The 13855-nt window shown below is 36.8% G+C and overlaps 1 long non-coding RNA gene across 1 annotated transcript; it reads left to right on the forward strand.

Annotated features, from left to right (window-relative positions):
- Positions 1-7288: 7288 nt before the first annotated feature.
- On the forward strand, positions 7289-10153 carry LOC140229838 (uncharacterized). Its single transcript, XR_011901315.1, has 3 exons — positions 7289-7337; positions 8820-8883; positions 9964-10153. It is a non-coding gene; the product is annotated as an uncharacterized lncRNA (long non-coding RNA).
- Positions 10154-13855: the final 3702 nt, after the last annotated feature.

The raw sequence follows: 13855 nt of genomic DNA on the forward strand, positions 1-13855 counted from the left end.
GTAGACAGTCCATATCATCATTAACACCCATTTAAGGAATCTTGAGCAGCAAAATAAATCATCAATTTGTAAATGTTAACAATTTTCCACTTGGCGCCGGCTCGAGCTCTACACCACACTGCGCGCTGCATCCCTACACACAGCTTAGGTACGCGGCGCGCGTATAACAGCTAACTCACACAGACGCAGGGATCGTCCCCTATTTTTACGTGTTAACCTATGGGAATTAGCCCTCTGTCGCGAAACTCGGGTATGCGGCGCGCGTAGAAACAGCAAGGCTCACACAGTTATAAATGAAAACACACACACACACACACACACACACACACACACATTTGCTGTCAATCATCTCTCCCCAAACCCTCCACCCCCCCCCCCAAAAAAAGGGGAATGCCAGTACATCAATTTTAGCGCAATTCCTATTCTTCCCTCCACTATTGTCTTCCTCAAATAAACAAACATTTGTTACACGGGTCTTTATGTAATAACAATGTCAGAAGGAATTGATGGCTACATTATTGATATTTTCCAGTCTAAACCGAGACGATTTGTGTCGGGGACTAAAATTTCAGTATAAGGCCGTGTGTATATAGTTTTGATTGAGATGGGGATTCCGGTTTTAACTTTTTTGGCCTCATAATTGGAAACCATTTATATGAAGAAAAAAGAGCATACAATTCTAGAGAAATCGAAAGTCTATTTGATGAAAATCAGTTATAAGTATGGCTGAGATATTCAAAAACAGTGTAGAACATAAAGGTCCATGTAAAAGGTGTGTGCAACCATTTATAAGGACCACGTTGTTTTTGGATATCTCAGCCATTTCAAAACTGATTTTCATCAAATAAACTTTAAAATTCTCTGGTATCTTACTGTCAATAACTGTAGAACGGAAAAATAAGACTGACAGAAAAATTTGGTTATTTTCAATTTGTATAGAGGTATCAGTGCTTCTAGGAGTTTCTCCGGCTTTGTTTTTCGTGTAGACATGAAATTAAATCCATGTAGTAAAAACAAAGGTGTAAGGGTGAAATATAGTTAATTATGAAACATATTTGATGGATAAAGATATATATCATGTGAATATTCAGTATTATGGGCACGGACCAGCTGAAGAACAGCCATTGGCTGACGCAGGTTCCGTGCGAAAATAGAATAAACTGAACTGAACTGAACTGAACTTTTAAATATTTCTTCTTTTAACAGTACCGTCAAATCCGTACATACATACAAAATCTTTCATGGGACTTTTTCCAACGTGCTGTTCATTTTACCTGCGCGCTCATGTCATGCATAAAGAACGTTTCTTTAAAGGCATAATTCACCATTTGCTGACGAAACAAAAACCTAGCTACATACTTCTTCAAAATAGTTCTAAAATGTGAGTTACGGATAGAAACAACCACTGTAAAATTTGAATCAGTGTACTTTATGTAAAATATACAAAGTGTGAACAATAGTTATAGTTAAACATGTTTCAAGACTAAACCGTCTACAGTTATGGTGTATTGAGAAAATTAGTGATACCTCCTTATATTTTAGGCTTTATTGCAAAATTTTTACATGGTAGGATGCTTTGTGATACAACTGATCTACACATATGCATCAAATGTGATATCTCAACATTTTTTTTTTTTAAATCACTGCTGGCAAAGTTATATTGTACCTTTAAATACGACTTTGGATGAGGTTTATAAATTCTTTTCAAGGCATTTCATATAGGCCTAGATAGGAGCATAAACAGCTACCAGTACATTGTTTCTTAAAGGCATAATTTACCATTTGCAGATGAAAGCATTAGTGTTATAAAATAGTTCTAAAATGTGAGTTAGGGATAGAAACAACCACTGTCAAAATTTGAATCCGTATAATCGATGTTAAGTGTTGTTAAATACACAAAATGTGAACAATAGTTATAATAAAAAAATTTCCAGTCTAAACCGTATACAGTTACGGTTTATTGAGAAAAACCCTGATATCTCCTTATATTTTAGGTTTTATTGCAAATATTTCATATGGTAGGATGTTTTATGATACAACAGACCTACACATATGCATCAAATATGATATCTTGAAAATTTTTGAAATCACTGCTCCCAAAGGTAAACTGGACCTTTAACGTATATGCTCAATTATGCTGTGCGTGATTGGGAGGCTTGTTGTTTTGCAACAAAGCGAAAATCAATGTGAATGACCGTTTATTTCGAGAAGTAGTACTCTGTCCTCGTAGTAATTACACTTGACAAGGCTTTGAAGACAAGGAGCTTTTCGTTAGTCCTGATAATTGAATCTTACAAGGTATACTGCAAACGAATTAAAAAAATGCAAATATAAAAAGAACATGAAAATAACATAGTCAAGAGCAGAGTATACCTAAGCATGATGAAAATTACCTTTGCTCCTCTCAATTTGGACCGCTGGACAGCATCTCATCATAATATCTATATCTGCATGCTCATGGTTAGAATCTTCAGCATGAAAAATAAGTATCCTGTTTCCTATTCAGTTAGCTATTGTTCACAAAAAAATCACACAGAATTAAGTTGAAATCGATGGTCAATGGTATGTTTGTTCGTAAAGACAATCATAATCCCTCTCTTCCTCCTTCCCTCTACCTCTCTCTCACTTTCTACCTAGAGCTTGACGGCAGGCACCAAATGGCTTAATAGCTGTACATGTTACTTTTTGTGTTTTCCTGAACATAATCTTGTGATAGTTTTAATGCAACAACAGTTTATAATGTATACCAAAGTAGCTTTTAAAAGCATCATGTTCTTCTCTGGAAACAAATGATAGCTCGGTCACAATAACGGTTCACATTTTAATATAGTTTTTTGTTTCTTTCTTTTTTCTCTATCACATAGGCATGCCCGCTTTTCTTGTTTGGTGCCATTAACTCACCTGGTCTTATGGTCTATCCGTTCTCCGTTTCTTTTTAACAAACACTGATGTATTGGGGCTTACAGCCTTGCAGGCAAACAAGCTTGCTTTCATGAAAGTCCCGTCATACTTCTCTTTTTTCAACCCCATTCGATTTCGACCAGTTATCCTTATAATTGACGTGTTATTACCATGTATATTGTTAGTTTTTGCACATTGTTTACAAGGTAATAGAACCTGTATTATTATTCCTGATGTAATATTCATATACGAGAAGTATGAAAAATAAATGAATTGAAAAATGAAATGAATCATTCATAATAAGCCACAAGATGACACAATTTCATGAGCATCAGCTAATACCAAAATGCGCAGTAATATGGAGAACATTAGTTCATATTTGATAAAGCAAACCCAACTGACAACAATTTTCGTCAAGTAAAGTCAATGGTGAGTATACTTTAAATGTTTGTAAAAGGGAATGAAACTTTGCAAAGGCCATTTTGGGCATTACAGTGACAACTAACGTATGATAAACGAGGGCAGCTTCATGTGCTATACTTTAAATGTTTGTAAAAGGGAATGAAACTTTGCAAAGGCCTTTTTGGGCATTACAGTGACAACTAACGTATGATAAACGAGGGCAGCTTCATGTGCTCTCCTTGAAACGCAATGTTCGGAAGGAATCCTAACCCGCGAGCAGTCACGGATGGATTGGGTGTCATATAATTGGTTATCACGCACAGTGAAGGTATATATCTATACACGAAGAGGGAAATGTAAAGAATATCAACAAACGCTCTGACATCCTTGAAATCAGCGTCTGGACATCCTCGAATTCTTACTCGTGACAATTTGGTTCCTTCCAAGTAATGTATGAAACCCGGCGATGACGTAAAGATAATGCGATACCATAGAGTAGAGAATAATGATGATAATAACAACAATAATAACGAATTCTTGACGAATTAGACTGTAAACAAGTCGAATGATATTTACAAGAATTTTAAGGGAAAGGTAAAAATTAACAATTCCATCAATTCCTTGGGCCCAATGCCAACTTAGCATAGCTTGATGCGAGATTGGCTTAACACAGGCGATGTCATAAAAACTTTACACTCTTGCCTCTGAGAAGTTATGAATGCAATGTGACTTTCTACTACTGAAGAACCCGAAAGATGCCTGACATTTTTATCTTTTAGGTCACCATTCACGAGTTCCATAATGACCAGGTGTTTATCCTTCTCATCCCATTGGTAAAGCGGATTTGAACATGTATGTTATTGAAAATGCGCTTCGTTAAAGATAATATAAAGTTTTGGTACCTCAAAAGTTTCCCTGAATTTCCTTGTCTTAGTTTGTGATTCAGGTTAAAGTACCTTTCATGTAACTTACACTGCGAGACTTACTCGCCCCAAAGTGCTCTCATGTCTTAGTAATCATGCAATAATGGTTTCGTACCAGAGCCGTTAGTTTGATTCGCCGCGGTACCGCGAGGTAGTACTGTACACGTATTTTACGAAACCATTATTGCATGATAACTGCGACCAGCAGCCCCATACGCATAGCTAAATGGGGCTTCGCATTGTAGCATTCAGGATCATGACAGACTAGTATCGCAGGTAAATATCAACTTAAAATCCAAAAATTTCTTCAATTTGAAGACTTACCAGTTAAGTTGAAGTATTGAAAACAGGCTTCGGGCAACGTTTGGTTCTGCCAATAGTCCCTTTCTGTTCGAATTGATGACTGAATGTGACTCGGTCGAGAGGACCTTGGGAGAGCTACACTGAATACTACGGCCAGCGCATGCGCACACATCACATGCGCACAAATTTCAAATCCATGAACGGATAAGATGTCCGTGTGCGCATGCGCTGGTCGCAGTTAATTGCATGATTACTAAGACATGAGAGCACTTTGGGGCGAGTAAGTCTCAATGTTAGTTATATGAAAGGTACTTTAACCTGAAACACAAACTAAGACAAGGAAATTCAGGGAAACTTTTGAGGTACCAAAACTTTATATTATCTTCAATATATTATTTCTATTATTTATTATTATCCATATTATTATTAGTAGTAGCAGTAGCAATAGTATCATCATTATTGTCATTATCATTAGTTATTATTATTATTGTGATGTGGTCATCCCAAGAGAACGAAACCACAAATCATACAACCCATTGGCCCGAATTCACAAAGGTGGTTTCGCTCGAAACCACGGTTTCAAACCGCAGATTTGAAACCATGGTTTCAACTTGCGATTCACAAAGGTGGTTTCGGCAGAAACCATGGTTTCTCCGCAGTCTTCTACGTCACGATTTTGAGTCAACTGTTTGGGGTGGTCTGAAACAGTGGACTCAACTGAAACCGTGGATTTAACCAATCACAGAGCAGCATTTCGGGACATTTGCAGACATTAGACGAGAGTTGGTGGTCGGCGCGGCAATTCTTGAATCACTCGGCAAGAGAATAAAGAGTTGTTGATGGTTAGAGAGTTACTAGCGTTCGCTCCAACTTTTTAGAAAATCGTGAGTAATTTATCCATTTATAGTGATGAGAAGTGTTTTACGCTATCATCCATTGTTTTTATTTGTGAAGAAAATTTTAGATTAATGGTATAAAATGCATGCAATGCTACCTAGCAGAACACGGGATTTGATATAGAGATGCGTTATCGTCAGCAGGTTTTGTGTAGTCCTACACGTATATTTTTGTGTCACCCTCTCGCACATAGATAGCGGCGAGCTACCATACCACACATCCTTCTCCTTGTGACCTTGCTTGACTCCTTGAGCTCTGCCAGTTCTCTCTATTCTTTACCTGCTCATGGTCAGGCAGGCACACAAAACTGGCTAGAATTGAAGAAAAAGTTTGATCTTCCTATACACCATTCCAAAATAGTAATTAGGGCCTAGCATAGGTCTAGAGCGTAGAGGATCTAGGATCAGTCTCAAACGAGAGACCTAGCCAGGCCTAGGTAACCAGTGAAGTGTGAGTTCTCACGTATCCTTAACATTTAAAACTTAGGACCTAGTCTAGAACTGCGACCAGCCCCACGCAACGCGAAGTGTTGGACAGTACTGTAACGTTATTTATAGGACTAGGCCTTTGATAACTGTACAATTCCAAGGAGCACCCGCGGTTATGTTAATTGTTCAGTTTGGCAAGAGTTCCTTTTGGGACAAAAGTGAGTGTAAGTGAGACAAAGTAAAAGTGAGTGCGTGTGTGCATCCGTGCGTATCGCAAGCAAGGTTAGGCTAGGTAGAGTTGTAACTTGTATAGGATCTAGATCTAGCTGCACTGACTCGATCACTGTCTACTAGTACTACGTACCGTAGTACTACACACGTAACGTAGTAGACTATGGAATAAACTATACACAGCGCAGTCGCTGTGACAGCGTACTAACAGCGTCTGGTCGGGCTAGTAGAAATCTAACGGTGTAAGTAGACTGTACTAGGATCTAGATTCTAGTAGATCTAGGCCTAGGCCTAGAATTAAGATTCTAGACCTAGTACTGTAACGTTAGTAGGACGTAGGCCTACTACTAATGTAATTGAAATTGGGGTGGCTGAGCAATCGTTCACGAACAGTGTCTCCTCAAGGAGAGAACCGTAGGCCTATACTGTTTTTACAGCAATTTGCAACCTTTTGCTGGTGAGTACCAACATCTGTAGTAATTTGTTGTATATGATAGATTAGTAGGTCTAACACGTGTCGTTAGGTCTAACTTAACTGCAACCAGCAGCCCCATACGCATAGCGTTCATATGCTATGCGTATGGGGCTGCTGGTCGCAGTTAGTCTAGGTCCTACGAGGTGTGTTTGTCGCGCTAGTCCCACTGCGCTGACTAGTCTATAATTTTTAGTATTGGGTCATTTTAATGTTTGATTGGTGTTTTCGTAAGCCACCGTAAAAGTCCATCGTTTTTATCTGTCGCAACTCGCTGATGTCTTGTTACGTAGTAAAAGCTAGCATACAAGACAAGTAGTGATATTATTATTTGATATACAATGTACTTTGCTAACACTACAGGGTAAACTCCGATATCGAAGCTCTGTTTGCCTGCCAACAACGGAGCTTCGAAGGAACGTACACGTGTATTGTGAAATTTGCGAAGCACATCGTATGCGGAAATGATGTACAACACTACATTAACAATGTTCAATCATAAGAGCTTCTACTCGAGAATTGTCAAATTGTATGCGGAAAACAAGTGACTGATGTGTGAAGGTATGTAATGTAGTGATGTGTGTTTACCAATTATATTGGCCAGCCGACGATTTATTCTTCGATATAATTATTGGCATGATCCTGCTTTGAAAATGATTGAGTTACTTATCAAAATTTAGATGGATGACATTCCCTTTTTATGTGATTTATCTGTTGCAGTAGACACATCCTTTGACTGCCATCAACAGGAAACCTGGTTTTGCTGTAAAGAACAAAACCGTAAGTAGAATCCTTTCGTAAATGCACAAGTTGGGGAGGAATTAAAAATGTGGAATACCTGTTTAAAAACAGGACTTGTGGAGATTTTATTAATCATAATTACAAGCTTGAACTTACTGTACAGTACCCTGTGAGAAAGTTATGTGTTCATCATTGCATTGTAAGATTCCACTGTGGTAAACTCAAATGAAATTCGGAAACAGATTCATTATTGCATGGGTGATCGTGAGCCTTAAACTAAAATCCACCATGATAAAAGTGTGTATTAGAGAATGAAAAAAAAAAAGATATGGAATTTTAAATATTTGAAGAAATCAGATGAGTAAATAAGCAGATTATTACTGTTAAAAAAAAATTGTCATCACTAGGTCTGTGTAAATGGCAAAATTGGTAAGCATCTATGTGGAGAGGGAGTATTGTACAAATGGGATACTCTTAAGAGGGGCCCTGGGGCGGCAACAACATCCTTTCTACATTGCCATCTTCTTGAAAACAATTGGAAAGATTTTTACCAAATTTGGCACTGACCATCTGCATTTTTCTGATTAGTGTTTTCAGCTCACCTGAGCCAAATAGCTCAAGTGAGCTCTAGCGATCGCTCACCATTCCCATCTTAACAACTGACAAGCAGATTTTAACCAAACTTGGAGGGAAATCTGTAAGGGGTGGGGAGTTAAAAATGTACATGTGGTGAGTGTAGCTCCCCAGGGTGCTCCAGGGTAGCATCTTTTGTTTAATTTACAAAAATGCCCCAAATCTGGCAATACTACATGCTGTGCTAGTATGGGCGCTAGACCCACAAGCTCTTTTTATGTATAATTCAAATATTGTCAAGATGTCACAACTTCTCTTTTACTTCTAATGATTTCATTAAAACATCTTGAAGTTTAAAATTCCCAAATAATTTACTTGCAAAAGAAAAATGTATTAACATGGCTGAATCTCTAAATTCATTATTGGGTACATCTTTTTAAAGGGATCGTATAGTTTTAGTTGAGACCTAATTTCAGGTTTGTAACTTTTTTTTTTTTTTGGTGAGATAATGAGAAACCTCTTATAAAATATGAAAGAGCATGTAATTCCATGGGGAATTCAACGTTTATTTGATGAAAATTGTTTTTGAAATGGCTGAGATATCCAAAACAGAGCGATTCTTATAAGTGTGGGACCCACACTTTATTACGATCGCTTTGTTTTACTTTGTTTTTTGATGTTTCAGTCATTCCAAACCCGATTTTCATCAAATAAACTTTGAATTCCTCTTAAAATGGTATGCTCTGTACTATTTCATAAGTGTTTTCTTGGTATCTCGCAAAAAGTTAAACGCCCAATTCTCATCTTCACCAATACTGTACTATCCCTTTAACCTGCATTCATTTGTTGTTCGCAGGTCTTTGTTGTTGAAAATGTCATAAAACTTGATAGTCTGAATCAATCTCTTCAATACAGTTAAGATCTTTGTCCTTTTTGTACCAAATGTAGGAAACACCAATAATGGCTGCGCAACCATTTGAGACATCTCCAGCTATACTCCAAAGACTGAGAGGTATTATTTTGTTTCATTTTTTGTTGCTTGCCTTGATATAACATTCAATGTTTTCCTTTGTACGATAAAGCATGGAAATAGGACAACATGGCTTCTTCAAAGTGATTATTCACTTAATAATGAGTAAGACATACATGGCTGAACTTATTTTTCAGGTGGCCAACTGGGCCGCTTAACCAAGATGATTGGTGGGCAAATTCAATTTCGGATACAATTGCAATGCAGAATGAAAGCACAAATTTCTGACTTTCATGAATAAATTTAATCAGGAAACATTGCTATGACTGTTATGAGTGGCCAACCGGGCCACAAAGGGCTCAGCTTTTGGTGCTCAAGAAAAGTTTTGTTTTGCCAGTGGCAACTGGGCCACTGCTAAAGTTGACATACATTTTAATATAATCTAACTAAATTATCATTCTTCCAAATTACACATGTACATCAGCACGCAGTGGTGCTTCTTATAATTATAGTTCTCAAGTTAAATGTGTGGCAAATTAGAGTAGTGGGCATTAACAATAATGACATTTTAAAGATCACCTATTTAATTCTGTGTATTCTACTGACTGGACTATGCTTGTACTTTACAACTGATCATTTGGCTCAAGAAATTCATGATAATCACCAGTTGACAGTTGACAAACTGACATTAGTGACGACAATTTATTGTCTTTGCGTATTTCATTTTTATTTTGTCGTCCTATGAAAGTGAATTAGATGGACAATTAAGAGGCACATTACTGTTTTAAGCATATAACAGTAATGTTCTCCCCAATACTCTTGTTCACCTTAAAGTTCGTTTTTTTTTTCAATTAGTTAAGATGAAATAACGCCAAGTATTGAGTGATCATGAGGATGAAATGCTCACTCCCAAGGAGTTGTTTGTACAGACCCTGCTATCATTCTTGGATAGAGCTGAGGTGAACAGCACCAAGGAAATGTTAACAGAATAGTAGATATTTGTTTCATAAACCTCATTATTGAATATGTTTTATGACCAACAAGTAGAATCATTTTGTTTTACCACACATTTTCTAAGTACATGTATATTATTGTCCAAATTATTCCTCCGTACATTCCTAGAGAGCTGAAAGGCCTCGAAGAGGATTGGCTGACAGGCGGAATCCATTTGAACTGTATGAGGATGAAGCTTTTCAAGTGAGCTACAGATTTTCGAAAGATACTCTGCACTCCACCTCATCAATATGCTTGGAGGTGATCTGAGGAGGGACACAGATTGGAATGATGCACTACCTGTTCATGTGCAGGTGTTGACCACTCTCTGCTTTTATGCCGTTGGTAAGTTAATACATTTTTGCTCATTAAATTTTACAAATTGCATGTTATATGTTTGTCCTTTTGTTGTTGTGGTTGTTGTTCTTGTTCTTGTTCATATTGTTGTTTTGAGTAGTGAGGGGATTTATAACCAATCTCTGTAAGACCATCCATAATGGGAGGGAGCTGGAGGTTCCCTATAAGGTTGGTAATACAGGAGATTATGTGTACCCTGGTGAGCACTAGATCTGCATACTCTCTCTTAATGTTAGTATTGCTCAGCTTTTCTTTTATTTAGACTTTTAATTGTTTTCCTCATACCAGTGATTTAACAGAGCTGCCAAACATTTTTCTTCGTATCATTTTGTACCTTTTTTGTTGTTGTGGGGGGGGGGGATGCTCCAGTTTACATGGGAAATTGTTGCATTTGGAACTTATTTGTATGGGAGTAGGATCAGTCATTTTCACAGGCTTAAATCAAATTATATATTTCTTTGTATTTTAATCAAATGTGTACAATTGCATTTGATAAAGGATTATCCACGCAAAAATCTATTTAAGTGGTTTCATATTTTTATTCAGATTCATTCCAGCGGATGCATGGGGACGAGGCATCAATGTCACAGTCGTCTGCTATGCAGAGTCATCAGAGACGTTTTGGAAGCCATCGCAAGGAGGAAGAGAGAATTCATCAGGTTTCCAACTACGAGAGAAGAGATTGAATCTACCCAGCAGAGATTTTATGAGTACTGCCGCTATCCAGGAGTCATAGGTGCTATCGATAGGACTCATGTCTCAATAAGGAGTCCTGGTAGGGAACAAGCCCTGTACTTAACAGGAAGAACAGGTATTCGATCAATGTAAATATCCCGTCAGTATAATACTGACCTCTTGTTTAATGCATCCACTTGTTTAATGCATCCACTGGCAAGAATTAGTTGGCGGAATCATATTAGCTGTACTCGTTACATACTCAAATAAGATATTAATGGTATTTTTCTCTCTGTGGTCATTGAGAACCATATTTCATTTGAATGATTGCCCTATCCGCAAGTGAAATTTATTTGCATATCATATACTTCTCTTTCTTTTCTCGTCAATTTTTGATGAATGGCAATTCATATATGAGCAGTAAAATATCTAACAATTATTGCTTTATAGAATGTAAATGTGATTAAATAGATATATCTAAATGTAAAGAAATTGACATCTCATTTAAAGACATTGCATTACAATAATTTCATATTATTTCAGGTCATGAGTCTCATCATCCGAACTTCTTTGTTACTGTATTACGACTATCGTAAGACACTACGCTATTGTATGAAATGGCAACAATAATATTTTGTTAGTCCTCTGTCTCACTAAACAAATATAAATATCACCAGAAATGTAATCATGGCTTATTAACAATGAAGCATGTTGTTTGATCATCGAATACATGCTGTTAAATAAATAGTTACCCTTTTCTATTCAACTGGTTTACTTTATCCCCAAAAAGTATATGCATATATACAATATAAACAGTGGATATACATGTAGACCCCATTGAATTAATGTTGAGTTAAAGAATCTTAAAGTGTACGGTGTACATCAGTTATATTTAAAGGGATCATATAGTTTTGGTGGAGACTGAAAGGAGACCTCCGGATGATTTTCAGATTTTTACATTTGAACAACTATAAATTAGTAATACTGAGGACTGAGTTTTAGAATTTGTGATAATTGGGATGAAGAGCAAGAATATTTTCTAAATTTAGAACAAATTGCAATGAACAAGGATGATGACATGGCAGAGTCACCATAAGAATGCATGAGTTGGGGCTCAAGGAAGCAGAACAAAAGAAGAAGGCATTCATAAATTATTCACAGGTGAACTCGCAATCACGCGGCATTGTAATGGAATTACACTGCTACATTTCTGAAATACCGTAGGTGAATCTCCTATGTCATCATCCTTGTTCAGTGTAATTTGTTTAAGGTTTCTCAAAGTATTCTTTCTCTGCTCAAGAACCACAACAAATTCCACAAATCTATACATGGAGTACTGAGTAGTCAATTTATGTACTACATGATGTGAAATTATGAAAATTGTCTGGAATATGTCCCTTTAACTTCAGGTTTTTTATTAATTTTTTTTTTTTTTTTTTTTTTTTTTTTTGGTGAGATAGTGAGACACCTCTTATGAAATATGAAAGAGCATGCAATTCCAAGAGGGATTCAATGTTTCTTTGATGAAAATTGGTTTTGAAATAGCCAAGATATCCAAAACAGAGTGATCCTAATAAAGTGTGGGACCTACATTTTATTATGATCATTTTGTTTTACTTTGTTTTTTGATGTTTCAGCTATTCCAAACCCGATTTTTTTCAAATAAACTTTGAATTCCTCTTAAAATGGTATGTTCTGTACTATTTCGTAAGTGTTTTCTTGGTATCTCGCAAAAAAGTTAAAGCCCAATTTTCATCTCCATCAATACTGTACCATCCCTTTAACACATTCTTAGTGAAATTGTCAAAAATAGTAAACTATGAATAGACATGAACATTGCAATGTCATGTAAAGGCTGAGGGTGATTGGTTAGATCTAACTGAAGTTTACTCTCATTGACAATCCATACCAGGTGCCAAGACGTGTCAAAAAGTGACAATAATCCTGTATACGTGTAAGTGGCTTATGACTTTGGAAATTGTTAAAATCACACAATTCATCAAAAGCCACCTCAGATAGAGAATGCTAGAATGTCTATCCAAATATCCCAGAAAGTGTCTCCAAAGCTTGAATAAGCCACAGAGTTGCTCCACATTTCATAGGCATAAGAAAAATCTCAGATGGCTACAGTTGATTAAATCCGGGGACACTGACAGTCATCTCTCTCTTTATAATAATGCCTTTTTATCAGGATTTATTCTGTACTACATGTAGTTCAGGAAAGTTGGCAGATACTATATTTGCATGTTCATGTATTGTGCATCTCACTGTCTTGCATTTCTAGTATATTTCTAAATATTTAACACATTACTAGTGTAGTAGAGGATAAAACTACCGAACATGGCTAACGTACTGTACATTGTAATGCCATTGTGACAAAGTACATTATTATGTTGTTGGTATTAAGGATTTGTCCCTAATCAAAAATTATGTGATCATATACTTGTGACTGCTCAGAAGGTAAAAACCATACAGTTAAACATTGGGAATGAACAATAGAATTATTTAGGTCTGGACAATATACAAGACTTTAGATAAGGTAAATTAATTAAGAATGTCCTGACATACATGTGAGCAGAAAATATTTTTGACAGGAGGTTATGCAAAAAGGCAAGCTGTGGTCATTTGATAATGCTGAGGAACTGTATTCCCACAGTTACCACCTTCTCATCTGGACTGACCATTGGACAAGGGAAACATTATACCAGGCTTGATAAGTGGTAATCTTACTATCTTAATTGTGGCTACTCTGGATAAACTGTTGTTGGCCTTATTCAGGGCTACCCGGTATACGAAGACAGGGTTGGGCACTTGTAATCAGTCTGGGTGTCTATCACAATAGTCACGTGTCCAAAACTGAAGGATTTTACTGGCCCACTCATGTTGTTAGGGAAAAAGGGATACTTGATACATTGTGTTATGTATTGTTTGGGGGCCAAGAGGAGGATGGGCTGAATATGATAATGATATTCACAGGAAGATTGAACAA

Source organism: Diadema setosum, chromosome 6 (genome assembly GCF_964275005.1).
Source record: "Diadema setosum chromosome 6, eeDiaSeto1, whole genome shotgun sequence".
In the NCBI taxonomy this organism is placed as follows: domain Eukaryota; kingdom Metazoa; phylum Echinodermata; class Echinoidea; order Diadematoida; family Diadematidae; genus Diadema; species Diadema setosum.